Raw genomic sequence first — 27496 nt, 5'->3', positions numbered from 1 at the left:
CAACGTCTTGGGTCGCGGCAAAATGATCTTCGCTGTTTTTTAATATTCAGAAAAATACTTCAACAATTTTCTTTTACAAAATTTATTATAAAATATAAAGAGAACTCATAATGTAATAATCTGATTAACAATGAAAAATATAAATTTTTACTGGAATACTCTTCAGTTTTTGAATTTGTCTTATATCTTTCTTAAAATTAGTGATAGAACTTAAAGATGCACTTTTCTAGCTTTGTCTAGCGACGTGTCACTCTCACAGTTATCCTATGCTTTGAATGTAACAAATACTTTTATTTCTCCAAATTTTCAAAAATGGTATTTAAAAACTCCAATTGTGTCAAAAGTGTAAAAGATATATCGCGAAAATGGGTTTTTTTCTATGGCTTTTAATAAGATGTCTTGTAAATTTACTATTAATTTTCTCAAAAACCGTATTGTGAGAATTTTGGAACTTCAGAATTTGCGTGGCTTCTAGTTCCTAAATTTTGTATACTTAATATCGAAGATATTTTGTAAAAATTCACTTTTGTTCGAACCAACTCATGAAACTTGTAGGTAGGTAGATAAAGGGGGGCTGCAGAACATCCTTGGCCCCGGGCGCCCGAAGTTGTAGCTACGCCACTGCAATTGCTGAACCTTTGTTTTGTTAGCTTTTTAGGTTATATTTAGGGTAGTCTTCGAACGAAGAGAGCCAATTTTGGTACAATAAATAAAAGAAAATGGAGGATTTTGACATGCGTTGTTGTTGTAGCGGGTATCCATACCCTTTTTGGCGTAAGCTAATTGGCAACAAGATCAGCTAATGGGAGACCCAAGAAACGAGCTGTTTCGACGGGGTTGTACCATATGAACAGTGGTCTTTATGAATTGGCTTCAAAGGGCATGCAAAGAGGTAGTTGGAATTCTTTGTAAAATTGGTTTCTATTCTGGATTAGTAGATCTTAAGTACTTGGACTTAGGTCACTCTGCATTCGAAAGGCAACCCGAGTTATATTCATTTGATATTTTTCGTCTACTTGTGAGGTCAATTTCCTGCTATTTGATAAAGAGAGGTTCCTGTAAATTTTAGTGTGCATATTATTTGAATCACCTTTAAGCCCAAAATGTATTTGGATTTTTGAAAGATGCTATTATAGAAACGTTGTATAAAATTTAAGATTTAGACTCGATATAGGGATCGGCTAAACTTAATTCTTTATGATAAGATATTTAAATTGAAAGTATGATGATTCCACAGTGTGAGCGCAAAATATTAACTAGAAAATAAAAGAGCAAGCTTCGATAGCTTTCAGGTACCGTTATTAGTATTCATTAGTTGTCCAGGCTGTTACACAAATCATCTAACGAACTAAAAATTCTACTTTCTTTTACAAATTTCTCGTTTTATTAGCCAAATATTATTATCTTTATTTACACAATTCTAAAAATACGCCTTATTTGTCATTTGGTCGCAATTCGTTGACTTTTATTGCCAAATTCTTCCATGTTGTTCTCCAAAATTTTATATATAGATATATGTTTGCCTGTTTATACATATACAAGTGAACTTATTTTTAATGCAAATACAAGCCATTTTCTTTCACGCGAACACGATCTTAAGTACTTGCACAGGCACACAATGCCCAATACTTGTACGCAAATATACATATGTATATTATGTAGTATTCATATGTATGAGTGAGTGTCTATTTGCATAAAAAATTGTTAATAACTGGCACATTTGTGATGTCTAATGATTTTGGCAAAGCTTAACGCCAAGTAGTTGGCGTAGCTTAAAAAATAAATTCTAAGGAATCGGCGATCGATAATTTTTCTCGATATTTTACAATACAAAGACTACAAACTACACATTCATTCAACTATAAGTTGAAAGCAATGAACCCATGAAAGTTACGTTTGTGTACCGTTGTATGTCCAAAACTACATACATATTTACAAACGCTTAAGTACGTCGGTAAATATTGCCAAAATGCGACCACATCGGTGGCAATAACAACTGTTATTCAGCAACTGCTTACATACGCCCACCTTGATTTCGTGCTCAATGCTCACTGTGGTCCTTAGCAAATTCGCGTGGCTGCATACAGAGAAAGAATTCTTTTGTTCGCTGCTACATTTATGTGATAATTACTTTCACAAATATTTTTAAGTTTAATAAATAGTTACCGCTGATGTCATTCTACAATTGGAGTGTTGATGGATTGATGATTGTATATAAATATAAGGCTGCATGCATGTGGGCAAAAAATAGTGAGACTTTTTAATTTACAATTCACGCGGAAACCCCATTCACCTAAATAATTTTTGTTTTGGGTTGGTATGACTCCCAGTGACATCTGTGCCAAATACTACATCAAAATATCATTATGTTTAGTATACGCTTTTCTTTTTTAAGTACATAAAGTGCATTCGACGATTTTTGCGAAAAGTGAACTTCAACAAAGAAGTTCCATTAATTTTTGTGTGCGGAATCAAATTTCTGATGCCAAAATGTTCAGAATGTTGGAAAAGGCCTTCGTTGATAATTGTTTGTCGCAAGCAAGTGTCTTTGCTTGGTACACATTATTCAAAGAGGGTCGAGAACGCATTGACGACGAACCGCGTCCAGGGCGGCCATTAACATCAACTGATGATCAACACGTTAATAAAATAAAGGAATTGGTTTGAGAGTCGACAACAGCTAGTCAGAGATCTTACTGGCACCGTTGGAATATCGGCAGGATGCGTAAAAAACTTTTTGAAATATCATTTAAACCTAAGAAAGGTGAAAGCAAAGCAGTTCCAAAATCACTTTTTGTTTTAAAAGCAGTTTCGCGTTAACTTCTTTTAAACAATGTTTTTCGACTACCAGGATGTCATAAACCTATTCGTAGTGACAATGAGTCTTGGCTCTATGCTTACGACTTGGAAACAAACAATCAATCGGCCGGTGAGCCGAAGCTTAAGACACCACGTCAAAGCAGGGTTATATTGACAGTTTTTCACTTTAAGTTAAGTTCCGTGTGCACTGAAATTGTTGGCCTATAAAAATATCATTGAAAATCTAGGCCTACAGAATAATTAGTTTCTCATTTTTGAATAATTGGAATTGCTGGATATTTTCGCTGCATATGTATATAAATAATAATATTAAAAAAAAAAAAAGAAATTTTATATGAAAATGTTGAAAAGTCGTAGATAAGGCAGATAAAGTTCAGCTTATAATCCACAGATTTTGAAATGACTTTTCTCCACAAATACATAAATATTTTCCAAGAATATTTCTCTGTGTATCAGTAAAATAAACTATGTACTGCATGTAGAAAAAAATGAAATGAGCATAGTATTCGCCAATATAATTTGAAAAACACTTCAGAAGTCAAGTGTACCACATATAATAATGCGCAGTATGTACAATATGTATGCATGTGCGTTTGAAAATTTATTACCCCACATGTCTTGCTTGTTTTGACTTCATTTTTGACAAAACATGTGGGTAGAAATAATGATAGTAATTTGCATGCGTGTGGTTTTACAAGAATAAAGAGAAATAAAAAAGTTTTGACAACAATAAAAATTTGGGCGTTTATACATAAGTTTCGGGTCATACGAAATTATATAACTTGTGGAATGCAAAAGTGAATATATATACGATCTAAGATTTCGCTGATTAAATGATTTAGCAAGGTGGTTACAAACTTCAATTAAAATTGTTGGTTAGTAAAAGTTCTTAGTGCTTTTATAACAACTTAACAATAAAAAAAAAAAAAATTAAAATTTTTTATTACTGTGGCAAGAAAAAAGTGTTTTTAACGTGATTTTAGAACTTATACATATCGATGTTTGCAATTATAACAGACACCAATCGGAGTCCGTAAAGCATCGCGTATTTATTGACCCAGAAACAATGACCTAGAAGGATGCGCGTGCTTTAAATAACCCAATTATGTGGTGTAACAATATTCTATAAATCACAGCAATAATATTTTTATGAGATTTCTTAACTTGTGCTGGTGTAAAGATAGTGTCAAGATAGAATTGCTTGCTATAGCTTGCAACAAGTGTATTTCATTTGTATGAATTTCTGTTTTAATTGAGCTCCATTAAGCCTGTGTGTCTAAATCTAGGTCGCTATTAATAAAAATATATGTACATAGCATATGTATGTATTTACATAAATATTTTCGAAATTTAGTGCTGTAAATATTAAGACAGATTTGTTGTTGAGTAAAATTTTCATACGATCTAAAATTTCTACGAACGTTATTTTAAAGTTGAAAAGATTCCAAGGGTAAGGAAAAGATTGAAAATGGATCGTTGAAAAAACTTATGGTTATATCACAAACCAGAAGTTATCAGAAATACATACTTCGAAAAGTAGAAAAACCATTAACATAAGCGTGTTAAAGCAAAGGAACTATAATTTCAGAATTTTCCTCCCCTGATGAATAAATAACGTTTTTTTGTTAAAAAAAAAATTAAACATTCGACTTACTAACTCTACGTATTTGAACAACGACATAACAAATCATTCAACTTCATCACGAAAATTCACGTTCTGCAAAGAATGTATTTCGGGCGCTTCGCTCAACTTATGGTCAACATAATCGGCGTACTGACCACAGTATTCGCAACACCATCGCCTATCTTGAGAGCCAGCACTGATTATTGGATAATATCGATATCGACCAAATAGACCGCGTCCAGCACACAGTGAAGAAAATATAGCAGCCGTAGCTGAGAGCGTTAACGACACCGTGGAGAGTCGATTCGGTGCCGCTCGCAGCTACTCGGACTTACGTATAAGACGATTTGACGTATTTTACGTCGAGATCGTAAATTGAAAGCGTACAAAATATAGCTTGTGCAAGAACCGAAGCCGCTCGACCTTCCCAAGTGTCATTGCTGCACTCTATGAGCTCTTGAAAATTTCTAAGAAGATCCAACGTTTTCGGGCAAAATTTTGTTCAGCGAAGAGGCTCAGTTCTGGCGCAATGAGTGTGTTCAAAGGCAAAAATGCCGCTTTTAGGGCGAAGAGCAACCTAAAGAGATTGAAGAGCTGCCATTTTATCCACAAAAAAACAACGCTTTGGTGTGGTTTGTCGGCCAGTGAAATCATTGGTCCTTATTTTTCCAAAAATGATGCTAGTGAGAATGTAATCGTCAATGGCGACCAATATCGCGCCATAATAACCGACTATTTTTGCCTGAAATTGAAGTTCGTGATCTCGGTGACGTTAGGTTTCAACAAGACGGCGCCACTTTCCACACATCGCATCAATCAATGGATTTATTGAGAGAACACTTCGGTGAGCAGATAATTTCACGTTTTGGACCGGTCGATTGGCCACCAAAATCACACCGTTACACCTTTTCCTGTGGGGATATGTAAAGTCTAAAGTGTAAGTGGATAATCCCGTTTCCATTGAGCCCTTGGAGCAAAACATCACGTGTGTCATTCGGCAGTTACCAGTCGAAATGTTCGAACGAGTCAACGAAAATTGTACTCAACGGATAGACCATCTGAGACGTAGCCGTGGCCTACATTTGATGATCTTCAAAAAACAAATGCAAAAGAACGTTCTTTCGAATGATAATAAACATTCCTCATTAAATTTAAAGTGTCTATGTTTCTTCTTTAAAAAAGTAGAGAACCTCAAAATGTATCAACCTTTACATTGTTTGGTTTTTGGATTTCAGGAAATTTTAAGTAGAAAAAACTGATGAGGAAGCCGTTTTCGGTGATCCTCCTGGAAGTATGCTGCGGGAGCAAAATGAATTGTCGATTTTTGAATAAAGTACATTATTTCTATTTATTTATCAAATAAAATGCCTCTTATAACTTAGAAGTGACCACGAAGAATGCTCCCACTTAGGCAACGAATATATTTGAATATATTGCTCAGATCTATTTATCGCATTTGTCAAATTTTGTTCAATTTATATGCTGAGAGAATTCTTTTTACGTTTTCAAATGAAAAATATTAATTCGCGGCGTAACTATGTTCTCATTCTAAACTAAATTTCAAGAAACTGTTATAAATCTCATACTTTTTTGAATAGTTCGATTTTAGTCGGAAAGTTCCCATTGTAAACTGGATTGTTTTCGGAGCTTTCCAGGAAATTTATATATGAATAGGGTAATATTGAGAAATAAAATATTAATTCGCGGCGTAACTATACAACAGATTAGGAGTCAGTCAGCCCCTGGAGCGGATGCAGAAACAGTTTTTCCCCCTCTGAATCCGCCACTGGTCAGTCCATACAATAGAGGATACTCAAGTGTCTTCTTCTCTTCCATAAAGTAATACTTATTCCAGTGGTCCCGTAGGGGAGACATGAGATGGAAGTAGGCTAGGTTTAGCTGATTAAAGTTCCGCACTTCGGATTTCCATGCTTCTTCCTACTATAAAAAAATGGTTGTCATATGTACTATATATAATACATACAACCCTACATATGCGCCTAAGTACTTTAAGAGCTAACTTTAAATGCATTGCTTGGCTTCGAAATTTTTGAATTGCTGCTTAATTTTAATATGCAATACGTTACACTAACGCTTGAAAGGAATTGCGTGACATTTAATAAGTTTCCACGAAATTTCATACTTTTTTGGAAATGTCCGGCGCACGCATGCATGCATGTAGTGCGCTAAACACGCACCGAATTTTGTATGCGCTTACGTCAAAACATATGTAAGCGTGTGTGCATTACCAAAAATCATAATTAAAACTTTAAGTCTGAATACAAATCAATGAATAATGAATGGGTTTTTAAACGATAACCAAGTTTGTTGTCAGTTTGTATGTATGTATGCATACTTATCGTAATAACTGTAAACTTGCAAGTGTGTTTTGAATTGCAATAATGCAGCGACACACATACTAACACATATAAGAATATGCACGTGCCTGCTGCTACGAATTGGAGTTATGCATTTTTAATAAACTGTCCGGCAGGCACACGAGTACATATTTACATATAGTATATGCATGTATATATTGTAAAACCTAAAGAAACAATATAAATAGAAAAGTGTAAGAAATAAAAAAAATGTTTTTGAAAAATGACTCATTACTCACCTTTTTCCGTTTTGCGTGTTTCCGTCGGTTTTGCTTCGGTAGATTTATTTTTAGTTTAGTTCAACTAAATGCAGGCGTCGTGAAGTAGTATGGAGTTGCTGTTGTAAGTAGATATATATTTATGTGTGTGTAGTTTTTGTTGATTTTTTATGAGATTATGTTCAACACTCCATCAATGCGAAATTGCGGTTCTGAAAAAATAGAGAAAAGCGGTGAAAAAATATTATTGATAAAAAAAATCTTATTAATAAAAAAATATATTTTTTTTCAAATATTTGCTTTTAATTTTTTATGCCTTTCTTATTTTTTTAAATTATTTTTTAAATAAAAAAAAAATTTTGAAAATAATGCGATTTAAAAAATTTTTTTAAAATTTTTTTAATTAAAAAAAAAATTAATTTTTTCTCCTAATATTTTTAAATATTTTCATATATTTAGTTATGCTTTTTACATTCACATAAAATATATACATAACTATAATAGTCTGTAGAATGTCATAAAAGAGCGTAAGGAGTAAATCCTATAAGCTTACAAGCACATATACATACATATGTATGTACATATGTGGTAAATATATAAGCACATATTTGTGTAAATTCATCTACATACATATATTAAGCATATATAAAACCGTAAATATGTAGCGCTTTATGCCAGCATTCTCTTGCCTGCCCACATTTGCATTTTCAATTCACGCTGTTGTCGAGTAAGTTGTTTTCCAGTTGTCGTTGCGCTGTTGGGTTGTGGGGTTACGAGTGCGTCCGACAATTAAGCAATAATGCGATTATAAAGCAACAGCCAGCCGCATATTCCGACAAAACTGGGTCATGTTCTGCCTTCGTTCTTTGTGCCTTCTTCCGCTTTTAATTCGATGGAGTATGAGAACTTACACAAATTGTTAAAGGCATTTACATATACATACACATGGGGCATGATGTATATATACCTATGTATATAAATGATATATTTACATGGTGCTTTATGAGTATTACATATGTTTGGTCGTCTCGTGGTTTTGCAAATATTTTGTAACTGCCTATTCTCTTCTTAAAAAAATCGTACTTCTTTAACCACGAAGCCGTTGTGAAGAAGGAAAGAGAAAGCAGTAAATGAGAAACCATCGAAGATCAAGGGATATATAGTATAAAAGTGACAAGGACGGGTTGGTAACAGTTCGCCGCTGTTGCAGTTGGAAGCTATCTAGCTAAGGTCGGAGTTTTAAACTAGATATTAGTTGCTCTTCTATAGCCAGTACTCAGACGGAGAGTCTTACTATTTGGAGGTACAGAAAGGGCTAGAACTCCACATGCGACTTGTGCCGAGGCTCAACCTGGCTTACGGATACTTGGCGCCCTCCGTAATAAGATAGCTGTACTTGTACTCGTGGATCCAAAAAATGAACTGAGAAAATAAACACATCTATACTAAAATATTAAAGGAATCTATCTTCAGGAAGGCGATAACGACATTGGTAGCTGGAATCAAACTCTGTCGGCAAATATGGCCACACAGCGGGGAGGTTCGTCTGCCAGGGAAATACCTATTTTTAAGGTCGATAATCCAACGAAAAAAGGCAAGGACCGTCTATAAATGTGGAACTTACAAAGGAGTTCTAGGAGCCCATTGATTGAGCGAGAATGTTTCTATCCTATCGAAGCCAGGCTGGTATCGGCCGACAGGAAAGACATGCCATTCAGACCAAGGTCAAGCTTATAGAGCTGGATAATGTAGCTCATTACAGCCAGTAAGCCAAAACAGCCATCTGAGAGGTGAACATGCGTTCGATTTGTGAGTTTAGACTAAAAAAGCTATTGCTCAAATATAATTTGTATTTCTGAAGAAAGTATATTAAGTTTGAAACGAATTTTGTAACACCCAGAAGGTAACGTGGGCGACCCTATGAATATATATGTATATATGTATGTATGTATAGCGTTTTTCTTGTCTTTTTTTGTTTTCGATGCTTAAGTTAGATAAATAAGAAGGAAGTACTTAAAAAGTTGGAGGATGGAGCGAGGAAATCGCCATTCACTTAGGAGTGGCGATAAACAATTATTTCGTATATCGCTCCGGCAGCTCACGACTTCCGGTCTTAGACCAAGTATCCTCTGTGTAGCCAAAAAACATCCGATTGGAGGCAGGGGTTCGGCACTCGCCTCGTAAAAAACCCAACCAATGAAAAGGACTCAGCTATAACCAATAAAGAAGAAGACTTAATAGCAATTGCCCCTTAAATGTCGCTTCTTCTAACTGAAGTAAAATCCAGAATATAAAATATTGGAAATATAGCTGTTTTATAACTTTTATAGCTAACGGGTGATCCAAGTAAAGGTACTTATTTCAATCTCGGCGACGTTTGGTTCCAACAAGACTTTTTATTTCAACAAGACTGCGTCACTTCTCACACATCGCATAAATCAATGGATTTATTGAGAGGACACTTCGGTGATCAGATAATTTCACGTTTTGGGGCGGTCGATTGGGCACCAAGATCGCGTGATGTCGCACCGTTAGATCTTTTCCTGTGGAGATATGTAAAGTCTCAAGTCTATGTGGACAATCTCCCTTCGATTCAGGCGTTGGAGCCAAACATCACGCGTGTGATTCGCCAGTTACCAGTCGAAATGATCGAACGAGTCTCAAATTGTACTGAACGGATGGACCATCTGAGATGTAGGCGCGGCCTAAATTTGAGAGAAATAATATTAAAAAAAATTAATGCCAAAGAATGTTTTTTTCGAATGATAATAAATATTCCTCAATAATTTTGAAGTTACTGTCTTTTATTTTTTTTTAAGTAGGGAACTTCGACAGTGATCACCCTTTATAACGAAAACGTATGATCAGGTTGCATATTTCTCAATACTTGTATGTAATTGGTGCAGTGCGACCTTAACATCATTGCAAATATTAAAAAATAATTTGCTTACAATTACAGATGTGCGGGAATCTGAAAAAAATTTAAAAGCACACACACACGCTGCAACACATGTGTAAAATATGCTTGTGTGCAGCTATTCAGGCACATTTTGATTAAACAAAAGCGGCCTATACGGGGGCACCGCGCACGCAATTTCATTATGTCGGTATCGGCTGATTGCTGATTGCAGTCTCTATTGTGTTGGAACAGCAGCGGCAGCAACAATGTCTATATTTATTGACTTCAATATGCGCAAATATAGACTTTTTATTAAAACTTATTTTCTACATACATATACATATATTGTTTAGTATATGCTGGTGCATTGCATGCATTTCCAAACGCTGGAATTATTCGCATAGTCGAGCCTAAAAGCGCGTCGATATGAAAACGTTTTGTTTTTGCCATGCTCTGCCGCCGCCCTCGCAGTTTGCAAGCGTTGACTATCTATTGGGTTTGCGCCTATATATGTAAGTATATATATGTATATATACTTGTATATGTCCATATACCTTAATATATGTATGTCATACCTATATACATATGTATCTGCAACTGCAAGTCGGTCATTTATATCTGCCTGCGTGTTGCCATGTCGGCGTGCGTGTGTCTGTGCGGCGCGCTTTTGCGCAATTGCGAAACAAAATTATCAAAGGCCTTGAGCCAAAAAGGAGTGCATGACTTGCGAGCGCTAGTGCAATGCAACAAAAAAAAATTAAATTATAGAAAATATATTGGCGCATTTGTATATTTGTATTTATGTATAGATATTTATTCAGCAGTTTAGGTCTATTTTGCTATAAACTAAAAATAAAAAATTTCTGAAAATAAATATAACTTTTTTTGTATATTTTATATTCTTGTTTCTTGACTTGTCTTTGGCAATAAACTGGGCCAAATTTCATAGAAGAAGAAGATACAAATTTTGTGAAATAGTTCTTCCTTACAAGGACTAGCTTTGATCGGTCAGTTTGCTCAGCTATAGCGGTCCAATCTTTCTTTGGAGTTTACACCAATGTCTTAGACAGCCATGCCAAATTTTGGAAAAACATCTTGTCAATTCAAAAACATTTCCATATGAGGTGTTCAGTTTGCTTGGCCAGTTTCTAAGGCAAACATATGCTATAGTGATCCCATCTGAAATTTCGTGAAGATATTTTGGCCTTACAAGAACGTCTGCCAGCATCTGGAAGCACTGGCTTAGTTTGCTCCTAAGTAAGTTCCTAAGCATTATAAGTGGAGTTAAGACGACTCTCAATTATTGTGCTCTCCTGATAGTTGCGCTGTATTAGAAAGGTACTACTATGCGACACTATATATACCATGACTTTAAAACAAGAGATTACCGAATTCTCTCTAAAAAAAGGATATCATAAGAATATCGTCATCTAAAATGCAAAACAACGTATCATCAAAAGAATCGAAATTGAGTTTTTTATTGCTCACAGTTCACTACATCATATTATATGTATGTAACATAAAATTTCCAGCTTAAGCTGTCAAATATAACCATTTTATAACAAAACTCAAATTTTGTTTCAATATGAGTGGTTACTATTACATCGTTTTCCCTTCGCCTGTAAATTTATGAAAGTGATGTTACTTTATTTTACATTTTAGGTGGCGATAAACTCTTTGCGAGGTTTTTTGAAAATGAGAGAGTTCAACCACAAACATTTTGAATTCGAAAACATTTCGGTTCTATATTAAAACCTCTTTTCTTGAGTATGTAAAATTTAAAAAAAAGCTAAGCTTTCTAAAAATTATATTATTATAATCTAAAAATAAAAAATTAAAATAATCCAAATCGAATTATTTAGTCCAGGTTTCGTTTTCCCCATACTGAATAGGTGGTAATGGTCTTATATTTGTAGATTTATTGGAGCTGTGTCAGTCTAGAACCTTGAAAAAGAGTCTAACTGAAAAATATATTCTGAAAGATTCTATGAGCTTGTAGTGTCAGAAAATAAAATAAAATGAAAATTTGTCAACAGAAAACTTGCATTGGCAAAATGGAACAATTTAAAAAAAAATTTATTTTTTTAGAAGAATTGAGCAATAAATTATTTATAAAAAAAAATTGGAATAAAAATAAAAAATCGTACGCAGTTTACTAGATAATATTACTCTGAAGTAGAAGTTAAAATTTAAAAAATAATACTATCATCTTCAAGTACCATGACAGTCGAGTCTACATAACCGGAACGGACCCGGACTTTTGATCCGGCCAAGATTTGTCAACTCGGCAGAAAATTTGCGCTACAACAACAGCAAAAACAGTACCATTGTCTCCAGGTTTGAAAAATGAGTAATGTAAAAAGTTACAGTGGATTAAATTTTTCATAATTCTATTAACTGATTAGTGGTTTTAGGATCACAAAGTATACTTTAAGTAAGCAAATTTAAATTTTTTCGAAATTACTATACCGGTCTAATTTATTAATTCAGTCAATGATGAGAGTTCACGGTATGCTAATGCGACTAGTTTAATAAATTGATTGATTTTTATATCTTAAGGGGTTACATGGGTTTATGCGTTTCAAAAAATATAATTTTTTTTATATTATTTTATTAAATTCTATATCTCTAGAATATTGTCCGAAATTTTCAAGTTGATCCGAGTAATAGTTTCAGAGATACAGACTTGAGAACTTATGCGCTCAGGGCTAGCTAGGCTAAGTGCGCTGTTTTTAAACGAGTTTTTCTCGAAACTGTGTTTTTGAAGTCGGTCGGATCTTCATGAAATTTTACACAGGTCTTTGAGATACAATTCTTAAAGACTTGTATGTAGGATTTTTTTTTCGATTACAACTATTTGAAAAAAAGTGTCGCTAAATTGTCACTGAAATTTTCAGTTTTTTGTAAAAATGTCCAATTCTCAGTTTTTTTCCTTCGTCCAAGTTCTAAGTTAAGGTTTTAACACTTATTTTTTCACTTTAGATAATCTTGTAAGGAGTTATTCTGCTAACGCGGCCGCATCTTTTTACCGAGGGGTCACCGGAAATGGTTTCGTAATGGCCGAGTTTAAAATATTTTATTACCAAAATTTCAGAATTTCTTTGTTAATAGTGTGTGCTTGTAACAATTAAAAGTTTTAATAAAATATTTCATTTTTTATATGAGATACAAATTGTTTTAAAAAGGCTGTTTTTTACCCGAGGAAATCCATGTAACCCCTAAATTCAGTCAATCCTGAGAGTTCACGGTATTCTAGTGCGACTAGATTAAGAAATTGATTGATTTTTATATCTTAGTGGAATATTTATTTAATAATATTAAATTTTTGTATTCCAAAAATTTCTTATTAAACTGTCTAATAATATAACTATTTTTTTTTATTTTAATTGGCGAGAATTTTACACTCCACTTTGCGATATAAACACTTTGAAAGCTTTGACTCCAATTTCATGACACATATCGCATTTTCACACTATTAATGCTGCATCAAAACGATTAACATAAACTTCTACAGCTTGCTATATCAATTATTTTATTTAATATTTTATTGCTGGGTATTTCAAAGAGACACTCGGGCCATAAGACAAATTTTGAGAGAACTAAAAATGTAAATGATTACAGAAAATACAATAATCCTACAATGTAGACAACTGCAATAACACATGCATATTTTTAATTGCATGCTGTAGGTCCACAATTTCATTAAAAAAAAATGAAATTAAACAAAAACCTATTTTCATGCATCAAATTTCCGATAAAACTGAAAGTTAAACTGCATTTATATGCTACAGTTACAATATGTATGTACATACGTACATTGTATGTGTGTTCGTACGTATGTATGTCTGTGCGGCGCGCCGTTTTAATTTTCAAACTTCGAAGTTGAATAATAAATTATGTGCAAATAAATCAAATAGTTGTCTGACGATAATAAAACCACTTCACAAGCAATATGACCACTAGCAACAACAACAACAACAACAGCAACAGTAACAGCAACAACAGCGATCAGGGTTACTCACACACTGTACGACAATAAAGTGCAGCAGCAACAGAAACTGTGTGCCCGGCTGCCTGCTTGGCCTGCCTGCGTCAATTTAAGCGAAGATAAATGAGAACAACTTAAAAATGGCAAACGACACATGCAATTGCATTGAGATAGGTCACTCACACGACGCGCCACAAACACATGCGCACGCACACCCAACCACATGTATTTGACTGCACACGCAACGCAAGCACATATATATATGTATATGAGTGTGTGCTTTTTTTATACACACGGGTGTGTGCTCTTTATACATATGTATGTAGTGTGTGTATTTGCTTGTAGATATGTAAATATGTGCGCAAAGCAATATTGACAAACAGGAGCAGGGGTGCAACTGCAATGCGACACTTGCCAGCGGTGGTGCTCTTTGCCATGCGGAGCATGCGAATAATGTAAGTTGTGAGCAAAATACATACACACACATGCATACATATGTATATTGCATAGCGAGTGCATAATGAGAGGGAGAGTGTCGAAGTTGGGCAAAGAGATTGCATTTGCAAAGTTATGCGGCTGTTGGCGGTGGTTGAAATAGCAGATAACTTTTTATTACTTTTTACACAGCAGCCATGCTTGCATATTAAAAAAAATCGGCAGCGTTAATTGTTATAAATTGTTGACTGCTTGACGTGCATAAAATATATACATAAATACCTATATATCAATAAATGTACATATGTATATGTATGTGTATCAACGCAAAGAAATAAATCTAACCGCCTTTTCATGCACCGCATGCAATTCACTTTTACACTAAATAAAAAAAATCGAAAATAAACCGCACTTCAAATATCACGTATACGCCCCCACCAACCCACGCATGTGCTAGCAAGTGCCGTCGCCAGCCGCCTGCATTGCTAGACGCGCCTCCTCATTCGCAGCGCAGCCTCAATTTCATTTTCATTTCACTCTCAATTGCAGCTGGTTTGCACACAAGCATGCACCGCCGCTGCCACTTCACCAAACTGCACCGTTGCAAACAGCTTTTTAAGAGCATGTGCTCGTGCGCATGCACTTTGCCAGCACACACACTCACATATTTAGTGGTATATACTTGCATATTGTCTGTATATGTTTTTGCGCTTTTGCATAGGTAGGTATTACCCTCTGCCGTTTTTCGCTATTTGCTTGCTTAGTGCACGCTGTGAGTTTTGGCGAGCGTTGCAAACTTATTCAGTGCTGCTAGAAGAGCCAGCTGAGCAGAGAGTGCATTTTTGCATTAACAAAGTGTGTTTAGTTGAGTTGCTGCAGCTCACTTGCAGCTAGTTAGTTGTTCAAAGAGTAAGCACAAATATGTGCAGATGTGTTTATATTCACATATAGCTATATACCTATATATGTAATATATATTATGTATGTATGTATATACCTACATGTTTACAAGCAAAGAGTTGTGCTCGTGCATGCATGCACTTTGTAACCATTAAGTAATAAATGCTCTATAAAAATGCTAAACGTTTTAAGGCTTAATTTTCGTATGCATATTTGTAAACAAAGTCAACGTAAGTATAAATTTAATGAATTTTATTGTTTGTAGACACATTTCTGAAAGTAAACATTGCATTTTAATCGCTTTAAGGGACCTTTGTGTTCAATTAGCCGTTGGAATTCAACTATAAATATACAACTGGTTCTAAATATCGGCTTACAAATTTCATTTATGAAAATAATAGTAAATGAAAGTAATAGTATATATGTACATATGTACATATATACGTATTAGTTATTACTAGCTAAAGTTCTCAATTAAAGTTTGTAAAAAGTTGTAGCTGATACAATTTTAACAACAAAGATTGAAAACAATTTTTTAACAAAGATTGTTGAAGATATGCCTAGTTCTGGACGACCATCGACATCTTCAACTGATGAAAATACTTAAAACAAGTAAGGAAGGGCTGAGTTTGGGTGTCACCGAACATTTTATACTCAAGCATGATAAAGTGATAATCGAGATTTCATTATCCGTCATTTACATATTTTTTTATTTTGCTGTAAAATTAATTAGATTAGATCAATTTGTGTACTTTGAGTATTTAATTGTATTTTCACTTCTTAATGTGTATGTATATTATACAGAGAAGGCATCAGATGGAATTCAAAATAGCGTTATATTGGAAGAAGGCGTGGTTGTGAACCGCTTTCACCCATATTTCGCACATGTCATCAGGGTGTTAAGAAAATATTATATACCGAATTTCATTGAAATCGGTCTAGTGGTTCCAGAGATATGGTTGTTGGTCCATAAGTGGGCGGCGCCACGCCCATTTTCAATTAAAAACAAGTAAGGAAGGGCTAAGTTCGGGTGTCACCGAACATTTTATACTCTCGCACGATAAAGTGATAATCGAGATTTCATTATCCGTCATTTACATATTTTTCAAATACCGTATTTTTGTAAAGTTTTATTCCGCTGTCATCATTGGTTTCTAATGTAAGTATATATTATACAGAGAAGGCATCAGATGGAATTCAAAATAGCGTTATATTGGAAGAAGGCGTGGTTGTGAACCGTGATTTTCAACATAACCTTTGTATGGGAGGTGGGCGAGGTTATTATCCGATTTTTTCCATTTTCGAACTGTATATGGAAATGCCTGAAGGAAACGACTCTATAGAGTTTGGTTGACATAGCTATAGTAGTTTCCGAGATACGTATAATAAACTTAGTAGGGGGCGGGGCCACGCCCACTTTTCCAAAAAAATTAATTCCAAATATGCCCCTCCCTAATGCGATCCTTTGTGCCAAATTTCACTTCAATATCTTTATTTATGGCTTAGTTATGACAGTTTATAAGTTTTCGGTTTCCGCCATTTTGTGGGCGTGGCAGTTGGCCGATTTTGCCCATCTTCGAACTTAACCTTCTTACGGAGCCAAGAAATACGTGTACCAAGTTTCATCATGATATCTCAATTTTTACTCAAGTTACAGCTTGCAGCGGACAGACAGACATCCGGATTTCGACTCTACTCGTCACCCTGATCACTTTGGTATATATAACCCTATATCTGACTCTTTTAGTTTTAGGACTTACAAACAACCGTTATGTGAACAAAACTATAATACTCTCCTTAGCAACTTTGTTGCGGGAGTATAAAAATTAAGGATGTAGTGCTTGAAAACCATCAGGCAATTGTTAGAAAGATGACAAGAGAGCTCGACATCTCTAACGAGTCCGTTCGCATGATTCTTGGGAAAACTTTGGGTATGAAACGCGTTCTTGCCGGACTCGTCCCGATAAAGCTGAATTTTTTCAAAAAGAGTAATAGTAAACAGGTCTCTTTGGTCATGCAGGATCGTACGAATTCCGATCCCACATCCATGGAGAGCATTATGACTGCTGATGAGCCATGTGATTTTTTCTTGTTCCTCAAACTGAAATTGTCGCTCCGTGGATCCCGTTTTCAGTCGATCGAAGAGATAAAACTTAATTCGCTGAAGAGACTGAAAGCCATCTCAAAAAATGCTTATCAAATGTGTTTCGAGGACAGGTAAAGTCGTTGACATAAGTACGTCTGGTGGGGATTACTTTGAAATCGACTAAATAAATATTGCTGAATAAATAAATAATTTGTGGTTTATTTACAATTTCCGGGTGCTTTGGGTGTTAGATTTATAAGGTTTTTACTACGGTGATCAAATTGAAAGGTGAATTTTGTCCATTTCATCTCCTTCAAAGTAGTCGCCTCCCGCTACAAAACACTTATGCCAATGAATTTTCCAGTCATCATAGCACTTGGAAAATTCCTCCGTTGTGATGGCCATCAGAGCCTTCTTCGATTCAGCTTTTATATTCTCAATTGAGTCATAACGGTTTCCTCGGAGTCATGTGAATTTGCTGAACAGCCAAAAGTTACACGAAGGTTAATCAGACGAATGCGGTGGTTGCGGCTCGATATTACTTGAAAATGTGGCGAAATGATCACGAATAACCTATGGTGCATTATCGCACTTCTTTATTCAATACATTCGGACATAGTAAAAATCGAACAATCCAATTTTAGAGCCTCACAAAACGACACGTATCTCAACTACTCTTCCAATGAATATTTTGACGTGAGATTTAGCATACATGTTACTAACAGTACTACCAACTTGCAGAAAAAAAAATTACCATTTCCATTTTATCATTGTAGTATAATACTATACCATACTTTGGCGTTTGTGTTTATAAAGTTTTTATTTTTTCGAAGAAAACTTTTCGAAAACATGGAATTCATGGCCGCTAGTGGCTGAGCGTTTTGTTGTGAAGTCTTAAAAATCGTTGGAAAGTATTCAGTAACGGATTTTCCATCGATCTCCATACATATATGACTACACAACAAAAAGCTCTGCAACAACAATTGGGATTAACAGATTTTAAGAACGGTTAATGAATGCCAAAAATATTAACGTTAAGAGCAAAAAAAAAAATAAAAAATGTTTTTGCCGTTTATAGCATTATCTTCCACAGCTTTTAATTTGAGATATTCATACAAATATATTTTTTAAGTTAAATTAAATTTACACACCATATTTTTGGTGCAAAATAATTCTTTAACTCAAAATCTCAAAGCTATATTACAGAATTATGGCACGTTCACATAGTCGAAACAATTTCACATATCAATACTTCACAATAATTACACTTTCAATATACTTTTTTAAGAGAATGATATCAGGCTTTCAGTGGGAACGACAACATACATACTTATAAATATGTACATAGATTTTGAAAAATATTTTTATTTACAATAATTGCCTTCAAAACGTGCCCTTTCGCACGTTATATTTATCAAGCTCAACGAACTGTGCCAGGAAGCGTTACATTATAGTCAGAAACCCGATCCACTCAACGCTTTCAGCAAAAATTACCTGTCCCAGTTATATGAATCATTACTGTTTAAATGCTTTAAAGCTCATTTAGGGGTTGAAATGCACAATATTTGCATATATGAGAGCGTTGACACATTTATGCTACTTTGTGACTAGGCCAACATTTTTCATAATGCACCCTTTTCATCGCAGCAATTTTATGTACTACATATGGTACTTACATATGTGTATACCTGTGTAAATAGTGCTGGCACATGCGGAACTGAAAATTGTAAATAAAAGGAGTTTGCTGCTTTTTATGTTCAAAAGAATACAACAGGAAGGTGCCAGTAGGCAAGGCAAAGTGTTTTCATTTTCATACGCTACAAAAAAAATATGCAAAGTTGTGCTTTTAAAGGCAGCCAAACGAAAGGTGATTTAAGAAAGTGCTTTTAAATTTTGATATTTAAACCATAAATTGCTTTTAATTTAAAATTGCTGAAGTAATATAAAGTTATAAAAAATATCATATAATAGACAGCCATGACATAATAACCAGCGATCACAGCTATCAATCATAGACAAATGGTTCGTGAGAAAGGGCATTTTGAGTAACACAAATAAGTGTATTAAAAAATATGAAAAAAAGAAATTGCATTTATTAAATAAACTCAAAAATGATAAGCTCGGCAGCACCGAAGATATCACATATTTTACGGGTAATTAAAGGCTGATCCATTTCGTGGTTCCCTCCTTTTTTAAAGAAAAAACAAAAACTTCAACTTTAATGGGGAATTTTTATTATCATTCGAAAGAACATTCTTTGGCATTTATTTTTTGAAGATTATCTCTTTCTAATATTGGCCGCGGCTACGTCTCCGATGGTGTTGTTCTGTTGAGTCAAATTTTCGATGACACTTTCGAGCATTTCGACAGGTGACTGGCGGACGACACGCGTAAAGTTTTACTTTAAGGTCTCAATCGAAGCGGGATTGTCCGCATAGACTTTAGACTTTACATATCCCCACGGGGTGATATCACACGATCTTAGTGTCCGATCGACTGGCCTAAGATATGAAATCATCTTCTCACCGCAGTGTTCTCTCAATAAATCCATTGATTGTTGCGTTGTGTGGAAAGTGGCACTGTCTTGTTGAAACCAAATGTCGCCGCGATCACGAGCTTCAATTTCAGGCATCAAATAGTCAGTTATCATGGCGCGATAACGGTCTCCATTGACGGTTACGTTTTCACCGGCATCATTTCGAAGAAATATGTACTGATGATTCCACCGGCCCACAAAACACACCAAACCGTTATTTTTTCTGAATGAAATGGCAGCTCTTGAATCTTGTAGGTCTCCTTGGGTATTTTGCTTGTTTACATATCAATTGAGCCCGAAAAGGGGCCTCATCACTGAACAAAATTTGGTTCGAAAATGTCGGATCTTCTTTGAACTTTTCAAGAGCCCACAAAGCGAAACGATGTCGCAGATTTTGTTGACCAAAGTTGAGCGCAGCGCGCGATTTTTTACAGAACGAGAATTTTCGTAATAAAGTTGAACGATTTGTAAACGTTGTTCAGGCGTAAGTCTCTGCATGATGAAATGCCAAACAATACTGAACAAAAATAGCATGACAACCTGACACGGCTCACGCGTGATCTGTCAATAAGAGGTTGTTGGAAAAAGTACTTCTAGTTGGATCACCCGTTACTACACAAAATCCCAAGTATTATAAAATTAGCCAGTCATAGGAGTTAGTAAGGGTATATAAAGGTTCTTAACACATCCTTAATATCCTAAAGTAGTTCAGTCTACGAAACAAATAAATTTAAATAATCAAGATATCGAGTTGTATGCTATGAGTATACTTCCAAATATACATAAGTAGCTGTAAAAATAACTACATACTAATTTATAAATATTTGTGCGCATGCGCAAATAACACTAGTGTGCTAGCTGGCATGCATCGTCATCGCCGTATGACATAATTAGTGAAAGTGAAATTGACTGAATGGCGACGACGTTAGCAACAGCAACAACAGCAGTAACAACAACACAACTGGTACAACTATTTCATTGGCTATGCCAGCGATTGACAATCACGACGCCAACACCAGCTTGTCGTAGCGCCATCAAACGCCTTAAGCATAGCCAAACACCAGTCTCTTAAGGTTGCTTTTTGGTGTTGTTTGCTTAATACATATTTTATACGAGACGGTATGCCAACGCGATGCTAATAATTAACAGTAAACCATATACAATTTGTATTAGCTAGATACTGCAAATATTGGCAGGCACGTGTGTAGAAAGCTTTTCATTTAAGCTTCCTGGCGCAGCGCGATGGGCTTTAGCTTCTCAAAGAGGAATTGGAATTATTTTGTTAATTTTGATGTTTTTAGTAGCAAATTAAATGCCGTAAATGAGTTTTAAATTTTGGATTTTTTAAAATTTTTTTTAATTTTCAATGAGATCATTTTATCGATATAAGTATGTATAATCACATACATACATATGTACACACGTATGCATAAAAACTTCTTCCAAAAAATGTTTAAGTTCCATTTATTCATGCCACACTGTCTCGATTTGCTATTCAAACACTTATTTGTTGTTGTCTTTTGTTTTTGTAATGGCAATTTTTTATTTTTTTCGCTTCGAAACGGCATTCACATTCATCAATGGATGCAACACGACAGTTGATTTGTTGCACAGTTGTTGAATAATTTGTTAGTCTTGTTGTTGCTATTGCAATGTCTATTCCAACGGCAACATTGCAGATCAATGCCATCGGCGTCAGCAACAGCCACAGCAGCAATAACAGCAACAACAGTAATCGCGGCAAAATCAATTCACTGCACAACAACAACACACATGCATAAAAATAAATGTTTGCATTTTGTTTTTCGTTTTGTTGTTGTAATAGTCGCTGTTGGTTGCCGTTTATTCATGGTATGTAGTTGTTGTTGTTTCGTATGTGTTTTATCAAAAATGCCAAATGAAATGGAAATGAAATTCCGAATGAAAACGAAACTGAAAATAATGATTGCAAAATACACCGACACTCACCTATACACCTATAAACATGTACATATGTATACACATACATTGGCATCCACGAGTGTAAAACGAAGAAAAAATTAACAGCTAGATAAACAAACGGCTGTGCTTGGCAGCGAATGCACTACGATTGCATTATATGTACAATAACAACAAACAACGTGGCGAATGCCTTAATTGCATTAGGGTGGCATAAAATAGATTGAATTCATTACAGGTAAGTTTTTTATAATAACAAACGATGATGAACGAATTAACGTTACCAAATTTATAATATGCGCAGGAAATAGGAGTATTTTTAAATAGACAACAGTTACAGCATCTGATCAAATTTGAACCGGATTGATGCATTAAATAGCGCATCGACACATTTTTTTTGTGGGAGTATTTTTAAACCGATGAGAAAAATGTTTTACCATATGATCAAATTTGACCCGGATTGATCAAATCCACGCGCGCGAACTTCATCGACAAATTTTTTTTCTTAAATTGTCACAATCTTTTTTATGTTCGTGTGGATTTTCATTTCCAGCTGTCATTATTTCAATTATTGTGTGTTTTACAGCGGTTTGCTTACGACGCGGAAGCTTCGATTTTTATCGTTGAGTAAAATATGGCACCGAATTTGCTTGAATTTTGGTGTTTCCTTTGAAATCACGGCTACAGTGTCTTTGAAAATATTCGGAAAGTGTTTTGGAGAATCACGAACAAAATTGTTTGAGTAGCACGAAGCATTCAGTGAAGATCGTGAAGTCATCGAGAGCTTGCCGCATGCGAGTCGTTAACTTACCTCTGTTAATGAAATAATGACGATAACATAGGAAAAGTTAAGGAAACATTGCTTGAAAGAATATCGCTTTATTGGCATCACAAGCTTTCAAAGGATCTCAATATCTTTTATTTATTGCTTCAAGATATTTTGGTTAATATTTTGGTTAATATTTCCGTTAATATTTTGGTTAGTATTTTGGTTAATATTTTGGTTAGTATTTTGGTTAATATTTCGGTTAATATTTTGGTTAGTATTTTGGTTAATGTTTTGGGTATGAAACATGTCAATGCTACCAAAGGATCCGCGTTTCTTGCAAAAACGGCGTCGAGTAAAGGTCACAAAATAAATACTTGACAACATAGCTGAGATTCCTACATTCATCAAATGTATTATTGCTAGTGATGAAGCGTGGATTTCTGAATATAACGTCGAAACTGCCCAACAATCTAGCGATTGGCGCTCCAAATAGGAGTCGAAACCGAAGAAAGTAAAATTCGTTAAAAGGCAGTGGAGGCCATTCCAGTCGAGGTTTTTTACACATATTGGTATGCTTGCATTGACGAAGGAACTTACTTTGAATGGCTTTATGAAAATTCGAATAAATCTGAGAAAAGTAGATTAGCTTGAATATAATAAAGATTTGTAAAAAATACGTGAAAATACTCAGTTTTCTAGTCAGACTGGGTCAAATTTGTTCAGATTGATCATTTTTTAAATTTTCATTTCATCATTTGTGTCTTAGTGCGATTTGTCTAAAAAGCATAGAGTTAGTGTTATCCATTCTCTTCTAAGAAGGATCCATCCTAGTGTACTATGTATAAGTATTTTTTGTATTAGTAAATACTCAAAAATATGTGTAGGCTTATGTGATACCTTTTTGATGCACTAATGCAGGGAAGACAGCTACAGTAGCAGCCCTACAAGTATACTCGAGTTGTTTGTAAGGTGTTGTATACGCATCACTGTGTGGGTGCATACTTTGCTGCTGTTACTGTTGTTGTCGTGCTATGGCGCTTGCTTGTTGTTGACATACGTAATGGGGTCAAAAGCAAATACGAGGCATCACTGAATATTTTAGTATAGAAATGAAGTGTATGTAGTATAAGTATGTAAATATGTGATTCGATTACATATGTACATATCAAGGTAAAAAAGTATATTATGTACCTACAATATGTAAACAGTTTTTAAATCTGTATTTTGTTCAATAAAAAAATATTTCAATAAAAACTTTTTATGGATTTTTATAAAATATTTATGAAGTAATAGTTATAAGGAAATATTAAAAATGCTATCCACCAATTTTCCAACCTCAAATCTGACATTTTGGTTATCAAAAGACACCTTTCGAGGTAAGAGAATCCCATAGATTTTAAGCTTTTTTATTCATTTATTTAAGAGGTAATTGTAAAAAAGATGTTTCTATGTTCTGGGTACCTCTGTATATTATAGAAAACTATGGAACTCATCTTACACTGGGATGGCTTAAAAGCGGAATACAGACATACATACATATTTATATACAAAATATGGCTACTTCGGAGCGTGCGCGAATCGACTGGATTCGGTAGAGGAACGAGCGGCTGGTCAGTTGTCTCCGACACCTGGAGAGTCAAGACAAACATTTTCGCGCGACGTGTTTCTGCGAGTGGTGCAAGCCGATAATGCAGTGTTCGTTAGAGCAGAGATACGTGATTAAATTCAGTGTGAAACTCGGTAAATCTGTGACAGAGACGTTTGATATGGTTTACCCAGATGTTGCTCTAGCAAGAAGTGGTGTGGTTCGGTGGCAACAGGCCTTTTTGGAGGGCCGGGAAGAGGTCGCTGATGAAGACCGGAAGAATGAGCAATTCCAAAGTGAAAACGATGCTCACTGTTTTTTTGACATCAAAGGCATCGTCCACCATGTATTTGTTCCTCCTGGACAAACTGTCAACGCCAAGTTTTACGTGTAAGTCCTCAAGAGACTCAAACGAAGGGTCAATCGGGTCCGACAAGACCTAACACAAATTAACACTCACCGATCCAAACGGAGTTAGATCGCCGGAAAAACAGCCCTTGGTCGGATAAAATCCGAGTCAATTCCGGAACGTAGAACCGGCTGTCGGGGGAATACCTAATCAAGGCCGGCATCCCAACGCTTCCGCAGCCGCCCTACAGTCTGCGGACTTTTTTGTTTCCTTGCCTGAAAAGGCCGATGAAAGTGGATCGAAGCCGCATGCACCTTGGCTCTCAAGGCTATTCCGGAGAATGCCTTCCGTAAAGCCTTAATGGGATTCATCGAAGCCTATTTCGAAAGTTTTTAAAGAATTGTAACGATTGGTTCAATAAATTATATACAAACCCTGTATATAAGATATATACTCAAATAGTTTTATTTGTTCACAGTGTGGCTAGTCGGAAGGAACTGATGACGTCTTTTTTCCGGCTTCAGCTCACCTTTGCCACGATATACGGCCGATTGATCGTCTGTTTCCGAGCCGTAAGGCGTAAGTAATTCATGACATCCTGGTAATCGGAAAGATTCTCGTCAGTTGATGTGGATGACCGTTCTGGACGTGGTTCGTCGCCAACGCGTTCTCGACCCCTTTGAATAATTTCTACAAATCAAAAACACTTGCTCGCGACAAGCAATTATCACCGAAGGCCTTTTAAAACATTCTGAACATTTCGGCACCAGAAATTTTACGCCAATAAAGAAGAAGTAAAGACTCCAACCGTCTCCGAAGAGATTTTTTTTTATATGAATAGTTTTCGTATCGTATCAGCCTCCAAGTAGGCGAGGACTGTTTTTCAATAATGTACGACTATAAAGAATTTCGGCTGTCAAAGCCATAATTGGAACAAACTGTTATCTTTAGATGCTGCAATTTTGAAATTTTCATGCAGTTTGAGAGCAATAATTCTGTTTTTTTATTCACGTGCACTGATAGCCCTTATCGTTTTTCTAATTTTGTATATTGTATATGTATGTATGTATGAATTTTTCAAAATCACCATGTATTCACTTACAAAAATGCGCCTTAGCCTTTAATACTAAGCCTGTAGATTGTTGTTGCTACTGCGGCGACCGTTAAATTTAATTGCTGTTGTTGTTATTAGTTTCGAACGAGTTGACGCGCCTCATTTAAATAATTTTTCATTTTATTTATTTTTTTTGTTTTTAATTATGTCTGGCGGCAGCAGTGTAAGCCGCGCATACTGCACTCAGGCTTACATATATATGAAATGTCTACATATACATACTGACACATTTAATGCACATAAATGTATGTATGTGTGTATGTGCAGCTATCTTTGAGCTACTTATTTTGCAATTGTGTTATCAGTTGAATTATAAACTTGTTTACAAATGCTGTTCAACATGTCGCAACTTTATTACGAGTCTTCGCATTTTTTGAACGAGTTTTTATTGCACATTTGTGTTAATATTGTTGTTGTTGTTGTTGTCTACTCAGCACACACATCTCTGGCGGATTTGCTGTAAAGATTGCCATCTTTGTTCGTTGTTGTTGTGCACTAAGTGATGTTCTCGCATTCTGATGTTTTTATATTTTGGCTTTTTTTATTGCAAGTCGGTCGCAGTTGTGCTCACCCTATATGCTTTCTGATGTATGTCATATACATACATATGTATGTGTGACATGTTCATATGTATACTCACATGTCCAATGCTAAGTTTTGCTGATTATGTAATTCTCTTAGAACATATGTAAGTATATGTACATATGTATATAAGTAGATGTTCCATGTAATGCCATGATGCCTGGCGATTAAAATATTTTATTTGCTAGATAGATTCCCACACCAAGGTTGTGCGCCGGGTTTGGGACCCGCCTAAAAGCATTACCAAGGGAATGATGAAAATAGAATCAGATGAGAGACCATTTTTTCATGTAAGCCCGACGATAGGAACTTAAGTGTGGTCTGCCCAATTCACAAAAAGGGCGACCACACAATCTGCGACAACAACCGTGGGATAAGTCTCCTCAATATCGTATACAAGGTTCTATAGAGCGTATTTTGTGAATGATTAAAAAGCCCATCGTCAACAAACTGATTGCACCTTATCAGTGTGGCTTTAGGCCTGGAAAATCAACAACTCACCATATATTCACCATGTGCCAAATGTTGGAAAAGACCCCACCACCATACCAAAAGTTCCGTAAGGATTGGGAAGGAGCTCTCTGAGTCGTTCGATACCCAACGAGGTTTCAGACAAAGCGACTCCTCGCCGTTAATTCTGCTACCTCCAGACTGAATAAGAAAGCGAAGCAAAAGGGTCTGGTAGTGAACGACAGATTCGAATTCGCAGACAATTTTGTCTATCTTGGAACCAGTATTAACACCAACAACAACAACGTAAGACTCGAATCTAAAGCAGAATAACTTTTGTCAACTGGTGCTACTTCGGACTGAGTTACAATCACAAGTCACTTATCATCCCCGTCCTGCTGTATGGTGCATAGGCATGGACGATGCTAACAGCTGATGAGTTGGCGTTATGAGTTTTCGAGAGAAAGATTCATGGTTCTTTGCACATTGGCAACGGCGAATACCGCAGTCGATGGAATGATGACCAGTACGAGTTATACGACAACATTGACATACTTCAGCGAATTAAAAGACAGAGGCTACGTTGGCTAGGTTATGTCGTCCGAATGGATGAAAAAGCTCCAGTTCTGAAAGTATTCGACGCTGTACCCGCTGGGGGAGGTATAGGAAAAAGAAGAAGACTCTCATAAAGTAATAAAGCGACAAAGCATTTTGAACATTTTGATACAGTTGTTAAAACGGCTGAAGTTAGTTTATAGCCGAAACTGGTCCCTAAATTTGCCGAAGATATGACTGTCGAGATGTTTCAACCTCAGTCTAACAATG

General features: G+C 35.5%; 1 protein-coding gene across 1 annotated transcript in view; it reads right to left on the bottom strand.

The window, feature by feature from the left end:
- Positions 1-27496, bottom strand: part of LOC120776680 (solute carrier organic anion transporter family member 74D) — a 74504-nt gene that overhangs the window by 42252 nt on the left and 4756 nt on the right. Inside the window, exon 2 of the mRNA XM_040107554.1 lies at positions 7062-7252. The gene's annotated coding sequence lies outside the window, so the exon portion shown is untranslated. The remainder of the gene's footprint in view (positions 1-7061; positions 7253-27496) is intronic.

This window comes from Bactrocera tryoni, chromosome 5 (assembly GCF_016617805.1).
Source record: "Bactrocera tryoni isolate S06 chromosome 5, CSIRO_BtryS06_freeze2, whole genome shotgun sequence".
Lineage (NCBI taxonomy): Eukaryota > Metazoa > Arthropoda > Insecta > Diptera > Tephritidae > Bactrocera > Bactrocera tryoni.
Note: the sequence above shows the minus strand (reverse complement) of the source record. Positions and strands in the feature narration are given on the sequence as shown.